The sequence below is a fragment of the Meleagris gallopavo genome, chromosome 12, assembly GCF_000146605.3.
Source record: "Meleagris gallopavo isolate NT-WF06-2002-E0010 breed Aviagen turkey brand Nicholas breeding stock chromosome 12, Turkey_5.1, whole genome shotgun sequence".
Taxonomy (NCBI): domain Eukaryota; kingdom Metazoa; phylum Chordata; class Aves; order Galliformes; family Phasianidae; genus Meleagris; species Meleagris gallopavo.
In genome coordinates this window covers 950,474-960,370 of record NC_015022.2, presented here as the reverse complement: position 1 = coordinate 960,370, position 9,897 = coordinate 950,474, and the positions used below count along the sequence as shown (strand labels likewise).

General features: G+C 47.2%; 2 long non-coding RNA genes across 3 annotated transcripts in view; both read right to left on the bottom strand.

Moving 5' to 3' along the window:
* LOC109369572 overlaps positions 1 to 9,897 on the bottom strand; it is a 97,458-nt gene that overhangs the window by 78,251 nt on the left and 9,310 nt on the right. The window lies entirely within an intron of this gene.
* LOC116217081 overlaps positions 1 to 9,897 on the bottom strand; it is a 14,096-nt gene continuing 4,199 nt past the window's right edge. The window contains exon 2 of the long non-coding RNA XR_004161013.1: positions 1 to 8,368. This is a non-coding gene — a long non-coding RNA (uncharacterized LOC116217081). The remainder of the gene's footprint in view (positions 8,369 to 9,897) is intronic.

Genomic DNA, 9,897 nt, shown 5'->3' with positions numbered 1-9,897 from the left:
TCCAGATTTTAGGTAGTTGCCTTGAGAGCCCAATATTACAAAGAGATTTTGGAAAAAGAGGATCCATTTCTAGCTGCGTAGAGACACTCTGTAAGTCTTGCATGCCAGAGGGAGGGGAAAGAGGCACTGGGAATGCACCAGTGGGGTTGTATTAACAGGACCTATTCTGGCACTTAAACCAGGTGGAGGCAATTTTGCTGTTGCCTGATCTGAGGACAATAAAGAGTCAGATATTTTAATGCCTGGAAATGCCTGACTAAAGTAACGGGGAAGAGCGGGTGAGGCACTTAACCACTTAAGTAGGTGGTCTAGACATTGTTCTGTCCCTGCCTGCACAGCAAAGGCAAACTGCTTTTAAGGCTCAAATCCTGATGGAAGCAAGATGTTATGCAGCCTTGATTCATAAATGAGCTATGCCAAGAAGTGATTGCCTCTCTCCTAGCGCTACAAGACAGTAAATGTAAACTCCTCATACAACAATCCTCCCTGACTGACAGGTACTCTGTGCTGAGCTGGTTTCAGGGTTGAGCAGAGGTTATTTGGAAGCCAGGTTCCAAGAGGAGCAGCAGGACAGTAAGGACAACAAGGCCCGCTCTTTCAAAAATTGCCCACATACCTGCTACAGAAATTCTGAGATTCTCCTATGAAGCTTCATTTACAAAGAGAATCGGGGCTGTATAACATATTTTTGTCCAAATTCCCATTACAAGACTTCATCAGATCATTCCAGACCCTGAGACTGCTGTCTCTGCACAGTAATAGCCATTATCCTAAAGCTTTGTGCGTGTTTATGTTACCCTTCCATTTTCCCTTCAGGTATGACAAGCAATTCTTAGAACATATGTTATAAACCCTTCTGCTCTGGAGTTCTGTCACCTTTCACTGCACTCAGATGAGACTGAGGACATATTTTCAAAGTAAATCAATAAACAACACTTAAAACAGTCCTACAGACACAATACCACAGCCCTTCTCTCTCCTCAGTTACCTCCACTTTACTCATCCAGCCCAGGTCACTGTTTTAAAACAGGATGAATGCAACTCAACCAGCCAAACGAGCAAGATCCAAACAGCAAAGCCCTTCCTGAAATCCCAGTGCCACCATACAGCACAGGAGAATGAGCCAAGGCCTGGCTGAAAAGGGAGCTGTGCAGTGCTCAGAAGTTCCAGTACTCAGCAAGTTGGCTGTAGCACAGATCTGAGCAGGTTTGAGGGTACCTCGTGGCATAGGAACAGACCCTCCTCATCGCCGTCCTCTGTGCCACGCGTGGGCTGCAGCCACGGTCTCCTGTTTGTTTTAAATGGCCCTGTTTGTTTTAGAAACACCTGAAGAAACATTCCAGCCCCAGTGAGAGACTGAAAAGCATATCTGGTAGATTGCCTTAGGAATCCAAGGGGAATACTTACTCAGCCCTGCAGACATTTACTGCCTGTGGCTCCTCGCACTCCCCGCTCCTCCAGCACTCACAAAGGCACAGGGTCTGGTCTTCGTTAGCTTTCCATGAAGCTAACAAGGCTGTGCCTCCTTAAGTGGCTCCTCCAACCTGAATCATAATAGACCCCATCAGAGCAGTATGGACTGTTGGTTAAACACTTCATTAAGGAATAGCGAGAGGTAGGTTATTCATCATGTGCAGCTGTCCTGCTCTCCAGGATCAATGCTGCACACGGGGTGAGGGTAAACTCCTGGAGAAGCTCCTGACAAAAAGCCCACTTAAACATGCTTGCAAAAAGATTTACAGAGCAAATTAATTGCGCTAGTTGAATTATTTGGATTTTGTTTTTTAATTTCAAAACCAAATGCTGCGTAGATACCCTGGTGACCCTGAGGCAGCAATGCTGCCAGCTCTACCAGAAAGCAGGGCTGCTGTGACAACATCCCATCACTCTGCCACCTATCAGCTGTTGGTGTTTAGCCCAGCTGCATTCCCAATTGACATCTCCATTACCAGCATGCCCATGGTTATGCTGGTGCGTTTCTTGGACTGACTCAGGGCATCTGCTTGCTGTTCTCAGCTCTGCTGCTTTCTCTCACTGTGCAATAAAGCAAATTATTCAGAGCAGAAGTGATCTCTTATTCCAGTTGTCTTCATGTTTTGGTGCCTATTCTGTGCCTTTGTGTGCTGCACTGCCTATACAGAGTCTGGTAAGGGTAATTTACACCTGCAGAATACAGACTCAGCCCCAGAGCTCTCCAGGACCTCACTCTACGCAATGTTTTTTAATGACTCAGGAACTTCTTTTTAGAGCTGCCTGCCGTCATGCCTCAGCATCTCCATGCCTACACATGCTCACAGGGCTATTACTCACTGCATATAGTACTGGACTGCCACATTTCATATCACAGAAGACCTATGGGATATCACAGCATGGAGAGAAGGTTTCTCTTCACACAGCAGGTTGAGGCCATATCCACACCACTCTGGCACTCCAGATCCTTCCCTGCTTAGTACAAGGCAAGTGAGCTGTACACAACGCTTTGATGCCCTCTCTCTTTCCATGCCTCCACTTCAGTGTTCCCTGTGCCTCATTCAGGCAAACCTGAAATTCAAAATGGCCAAATTCAGCCAAGTTTCCATTCGAAACAGCACCTTGTTCCATACACACCTGCAAAGCATGGGGAAGCCATCAATCCCTGCCCTAGTGTGCTGAGACCAGCTACATGGCCACAGTGCTACTCCCCTCTCCCACAGCCACAGTGACATTTTGCTCTGCAGTGCTGAGGATGTTTAGGAGTGCCCAACCATAGGGCAATTAATTAATACAAGTAATCACATTAACTGCAACCTGAACACAACTCTTAACACATTGGTGTTAGAGATATGCTTGTCCAGGACATAGCTGCAGCACCTAGCCCTTGAGATCCCTGCATGCTCTCTGCCTGTTAAGAGTCAGGTGGTGTCATTCCTAGAAGGTGAATAAATTACTATTGCAAATTACTCTGATGAAGTGGCTTTTATTAGAAAGCCAGACACAAAGGGAGCTTGCTGATTGGCTAACAGTGATGTCATACCAGGCACAGCACTCAAATGCACAGATACGAATTTTCTCTTCTATGTTTTGTGGGCAATTTTCATTTTATACTGGCAATAAAGCTTTACCAGCAAAGCCTCTCACCCTGCGAGTGTGACGGGGGGTCTGTACTCTTCAAGTGGCTGACGAAAGCAAAGTGGCCTTTGTTTCTGTATCTTCCAATGAACCTAAGGCTAACACTTTTCACCCACAAAGGCTCTGTGTTTTATTGCTCTATTAAATCCCATTGCTCTATTTTCCTAGGGGGGTAGCAGAGAAATTGGCATTTTTTTGGCTTGCATGAACCTAAAATCATTCTGTTCACAAAGATTTTGCTATTTACAAACCAAAGCTTAAAGTGCAGGCAACGTAACAGCCCGGCTACCATTCCAATCTTCTGTAAAAGGCAACAACGCCACAACAAACTCCCAACAAATTAATTTGCAAGTTTCACATATTGGTTTTTCCTCTCTGCTAAACAATTGTGAAATTCTGTGTGCTCTGTCAGCGAGGCAAACTCAGTGACCAGACCACTTTGTGCTTTGTGTTCCTGCTGTTTCCTCTGCCCGTTACGTACCACTGAGGTGTAAATTCGGCCAGGCAGGACAAGCTGAACAGCTCCAGCACTGCGAACAAGCTCCTGCTTGTGCTGGACAAACACTGCAATCTCCTCTATCACACAGCACAGATCCTGCACAGCCTGTGCATTCTTCTTGAGTAATGATTCAAAAGTCATTTGTGCTACGAGGGCACGAAACAAAACACATCTATCATTTGGAAGCTGCAGAACATCCTGGAAACCCCCAGATAGTCAGACAGATGAAACTGGGCACTGAGGACTGCTGGAGAGCTCAAGCATTTGCTGCTCCCAGTCCTGAGGTCATGACTCTGCATCATCATCAACTTTGTTTTCTACCAGGGGGCTGGAAGCCAGAAAACATCATCTCTTATCACCTGAAGATTTGCTGAGATGCCTGCCCTTTCTGAATAACAACATCTGCCCTCAGACTCTTCAGGGCTGGATCTGAGGCCATTTGAAGTCCTGAGGGTAAAGGTGCAAGGGATGTGTTTCAGGGAAAGAGAGGCAGTGACAGCCTGCCTCTGAATCAGAGATGGGGGAAAAAAGGAAAAAAAAAAAGGAGAAAATGCTGTCTGGTTAAGACACATGGTCAGCATCAGCAAAAAAGGTCGTGGCTCTCTTGCTTTAAGGCCTGGCACAGATTCAAATTACCCTTTTTTGATCTGACCTCCTTTTCTGTCCAAGGAAGACAGCAAAGAAGAAGGAGTCATGAATCCTGGATCCGGTCCCTGCTTCACCACTGCATGGCTTGGCTTCACACCCCTCTTCACTTTTACCACTCTGTGCTCTGAGAAGAGAATTACTAAATGCATCAGAAGGATCTTAAGTAAAACAGTTCTACCATTCTTAAGAATTTTATTATAGCATCTTTGACACTCTGGCTTGGGCCACCACAAACCAGAGCCAGGAAGCCCAGAACAGTCTTCAGATACCGAATTACCATTCAGAACCAGATCAAATTCCAAAACCACAACCTCTGGCCAAAAGAAGCAGCCTCTGCAGAGCACGACACACCCACGCAGATGGCGCAGACATCAGAGCGATGGTGCTGGGCCCAACTCTGCTTCTCAGAGTAATACCCTAGCTCACACCTTTGGTTTCAGTTGCATTATTCCCCCAAATGAAGCAGCCAGGCTCTAGAGAAGACCACGGTGCCACCTACTTAGCACCTGCCTTACAACAAGAGGTCGTGCATCGCTTAGCTTTGTAATGAAGTTGTTTTTGATGTATCAGTCAGCCCCTCCCTCTCACTCGAGGCCAGTATTAGAATCACGTCTGGATTATAGCACATAGTAAGCTGTTCTGGGGCGATATGAATCAAAGCCCTGAAAGTGGGATTCCGTTTAATTAATCGTGGCTGACAGACGAAGGTATTGATCGCAGATTGAAAGGTTCAGGATTGGCCTGGAGGACAATGATCGCAGGGCACACTGCGTTAGGGGGTGTTTCTGAATTCTGAGTGATGTGGGAGGGAAGCAGGGAGGAAATAAGTGAATAACTGCAGCTAATTAAAACTTGTGTGAGCATCCCAAAATTAGGCTGACTAACCAACCACCGCCAACAGCCTAAACCAAAAGAAAAAGGAAATAACCGCCCAGGATGACAAAGGGACGCTTTTGCCTCCACCGAGCTTCTTCCTGCACAGATGGGACAGCAAATCCGCCAATGGGGCAACGCGGCGCTGCCCCGGGGGATCGGCCAGGCGACTGCTGTCGCTACAGGGATAATGAAAGGTATGCAGGCCAGCAGAGAGGGCAGATGGAGGCAAAGCTGCAGCTAGCAATCTGTGCACGCACAGCGACCAACCCACTGCTCCCTGTCCACGGGATCCCCATAATCTCCCAAGGCAGACCTGCTGTTACAAACGCTCTCATCACTAACGCAGCAGGGGCGGCTAAGCAGAGAGAGTGAATGATCTAGCAGGGGGTTAATAAAAGGACTGACGCAGAACAAAAAGCCTGTCAGTCGCTATACGATGTGCTCTCCACCCCCAGGAAATTAAAAATTGTAGCCTGCGGTGTATGCTGTTTCCTCAGCAGGACTGGACGGGGCAGTGGGACAAGGAAGGGAAGGATGGGAAGGGGGGGAAGGGGGGGCTGGGAATCAAATCTTTTTTACATCTGTCGCTTACGATGCTATATACTAAGCACTGTTTTTCTGAAGGGCCGGTATACCTTGTCTCTCAAAACCCGAAGAGTCCAAGCCACTTTTCTGCGTGTTGCTGCCAGCAGCTCATCCCAGAGTCAACTAGACCTTGCCAGGCTGCTCTGCCTGAAACCAAAGTCCATGCTAGCATGTTTCCATGGAAATGGGAGAGAACAAATGCCTGTGACATGATACCCCTTTTCTCATGTAGATTTGGACCATTTCTAGCATTCTTTCCTACCAAAAACCTTCAGGCCTGGATGTTTCTCAGGAAAAACTGATGCAGAAGGAGAAGGAAAAAACAACTGATCATATGAACCAAAACCCACCAGCTTTTCCGGTGAGCAGCAACTGACCTCTAAAGCACATTAATCCACCAGAAACACCCTCCAAGGCAAACAGAGCCCTCTGCCCATCACAGTTCAGAAATTCACTGGCTCCCTGTTTTGTACAGGTGGGTAGCAACGAGCTCTTCCCTCCCCTCTTTAGGTTGTTCGGTGTAAAGCTGCCCCGAGAAGGAAGAAATCTCGGAGCTCCAAGGTGAACCCCGCTGCTGTTTTGTGCCCGTCATCGTCTGCGCTGCGCGGCACATTATCTGCAAGCTCTGCAGGCACGCATTTCTGCCCGGCTGCGCAGCACGGGCCCGCAGCGCCCTCTCCTGCAGGTCAGCCCGCCGCAGCTCCGTGCCGCACAGCCAGGCGGGCACCGCTGTGCCACCAAAGCGCTCGCAGCCCGACGCCCCGCTTGCTGTCGGGGTGCTGTCCTGCTCCCAGCTTCCTGCCCGGCACAGAGCAGCCGATGCGCAGAGTTGGCGTTTCGCAGAGGCCGATCCCTGCGGCACTCAGGATTTCTAACAATTACTTCTCAGCACCTTGAGCCAAGGCCTGCGACTTTTTGCCAAGCGAAGGCACAAATCCTTGCCCGCACGCTTTCTACCAACTGCTGGGCACCCCAGATAAAGGTGAGTTCTGTTCATAGAGGCTTGCTGGGGGCTTGAGCCTGGCATCAGAGGAGCGTGGAGTGCTCATCACCCCAGGTCTGACTGCACTTCACATCATACTGCACAGCTGAAATAACTCACCAGTCTGTTCTTACATCACTGCCACAGAGCATTTCCCAAGCCTCGCGCACCAGGAGCATCCCAGCAGCTGGCTCCTGCCATCCCCATGCCCAGCCTGTCCTGGGAGGGGGGCTTAGGAGAAGATATGCAAAAGATCTCGTACAGAGCCAAAGGTAAAATGATGACATGTTTTATTTCAGTAGGAGGTTGCTTGGTTGGTCTGGAATTATCATTTTAAAGGACAAGTGCTGGAAGCCAAGGGTATGAATAAAAGAGCTTTATGAATGTAGATACATTGCATGGATGGAATAAATAAAGCTCATCTACAGTTGCCATTTTACCTTCCCAGTGGGTGAAGGTGAGGTGCCCTGCTTCTAGGAGATGCAGAACAGCATCAGACCTCCTCCTTAGGCACAACGACGTTGGACACAAAGCACTGGCTGAGATGTCAGGCCTAGAAGAAGCAAGCTTGGTGCTTCCATGCTCTAAGGCATCATTCCTGATAGAACTTAGCTTTCCTTCACAAGGAACAACACTTCCAAGAAGCAATGTCTTTCTGGCTGGCACAATAAGAAAAAAAGCAAAACAAACATAGAAACAAAGTAGAAATATTTCTCTTCTTCCTCCCTGCAAGGGACTGCAGAAGGTCCCCAGTTCCACCCCAGCACAGCCAAACCATTTCATGCATCACCAGCCTTGTTTCACACATTACTTTAGCTCAGCATACTTGGCACAAGCACAGCTTTTGCTGTGCTGAGGAAGACTGCTCCTTCCTTCCTTACCACTATGAGAAATCCTGTGCACACTGTGGGAGGCTAGATGTGGGTGTGTGCAAGCCAGTCTGAAGATGACAGGCTGGCTGGTTGTAATAGGGCTGAGAGTCTTTTCCAAAACCTACGGCAAGCTGGTAGGCCTACGTTCCTTCTGTGTGCTGCTGATCAAGCCCCAGGAGGCTGCATATTTCACTGTCCTCCAAGTCTCATTCATCTCACACTTGCAGCGAGTGTATGTATTTGTGGTTACAGTGAAATATATGACTCTACTGCTAGGCTATACGAACAAGAATTTATCTGCTCCACAGATTCTGCTGGCTTCCAAGCGTGTGATTTGTCCTGAAAAAAAAAAAAACAGTCTAACACTGACAGGATCTCCTGGTGGTAGTTCCAGGTGGTCTTTTGTGTGCTGGAGATAGAAGGTTTTGTTTTTCCTTTGTCCTTTTCCGCTTTTTGTTAGTCCCTCCTCCACTGCTGGCTGTGGTAATACAGAGAGGATAAGCCTCAGGGCACACAGATACCAAAAAGTCATTAAATTCTTCTTGGTGTGCTCCAGGGGAACAGGAACAGGTCAACTCCACACTGCCCAAAGGTGAGGTCCACGTGCCCTTGACTACTGCTGAACATACACATATATAACTGCACCCTGACATCAAACATTGTGCCAGGCTGGCATGTCGAGCTCTGACGGTCCTGAAGGCTTCCCCTGGATTCACTGTAAGACATGCAGAGTCTGCACAGTCATGCAGAGCTCCAGCTTTCCAGTACTGAAGTTTACAGTTGATTTCTCTTGAGTAACTGCAGATGAAAATCAAAAGGCATAGAACTGGCAAAAGGAATCTTAAAAAATATATATATTTTCTGCTTTAGGTAGTGAACAGAGGGGCAGATCTAGAATCACTGGGTGTAGTTAGTCCTGCCTGAGACACAAAAGTTTTTGCCTTGCTTGTCCTTCTGAATCTTTCCCCTTCTCTAAAACACCTGTCTTCTGCCATGCAACTCCCAGGTCAGCACTTCCTGGGGCTCACACTATATTAAGCACTTGCAGACAGTAAATGGGACTTCTCTGGTGTCCCATAATCTTGACAGAGTATCAAATATTTGCAATTAAAGAGCTGCCTTGCCCAATTTCTCAGATATCTTCTAATTGCACCCAAAATGGGCACACTGCCTGGCTGATGCTGTTGTCTTCTGCATTTTCTTATGCTCAGAAGAAATACCTCATTTTATTGTTGCCTTGCTATATTTATGATCTGAAAAGTTGCCCAGGGTCCCAACTGGGCACACTTTTGCCCTTTTCTTGTCTTACAGATGAAAACTGCAGCATGCAGTTTCAGCAAAATAAGCTAAAGACATTTTGAGGGCACTAACAGCAGCATTTTACAACCGCTCTGTGGGGATTTGCTCTCCTTTTAGTTGGAAGACCTTCTGTCCCTGAAATACAGCTTGAACTTTTCACATGAGACTGACAATTGCTAAACATTCCTGTGCTATTTAGAGGCATCTTAGCTCTGTTGATAGTGGTGACATTAAAAGGAAAGGCATCGCTGTCCTGCCACTGCATTTACTGGCAGCAGATGACACAGTCACCCTCAGTTCATGAAGGGATAAGATCAGCTGTGGGTTAGGTGCATCATCTTGATGTAGAAGGCTCCAAAACAGCTTTCTTTGATAGATCTAATTAAAGATTTGCCAATATTTAAGTTATTTGGAGGAAATATGGAGTTTACATATCCTAACAGTCCCTGAGCTGGCTTGTTATCAGTGGGCAGACAGCTCACCACTTCCCAAGGTGAAGTCATGACCTCGGGAAGCCAGCAGGTGTCTGCCGCATGCTACTATAGCAAACTACACTTTCATTTCAGGTTTATTCTCCCAACTCTTGTTAGCAGACTAATGAGTTTATGATTATGATCTGCCACAGCTTTTGTCCTTAATATGTATCTGCACCTGCCTGCAGAACATCCCTGGATACAACACTGAGTCCCACCTGCTACCATGAGCAGCACAGGGCGCGCCGCTGCTACTTTCTGCTCCAAAACTCATGAGTTATTTCTATCCAAACATGCACGATACTAAGAATGTGACAGTCTATGTTTAAACCATGCTAGAGAGCCAGCTGGGAAGTGGGTGGAAATGAATCTTTTGTCAAATCACTAAATTCCATTTTCTCCAAATTAATTAATTCACAAAGAACACAGCCCTTCATGGATTTCACAGTTAAAAACAAAGCCACTCTCTCCTCCCCCTACGTTATCTGTCAGTTGTGCCACAAAGAACAAAAGAGCTCCGTTCTTCCTCATTTGATCACATCACTGTGGAGGGGG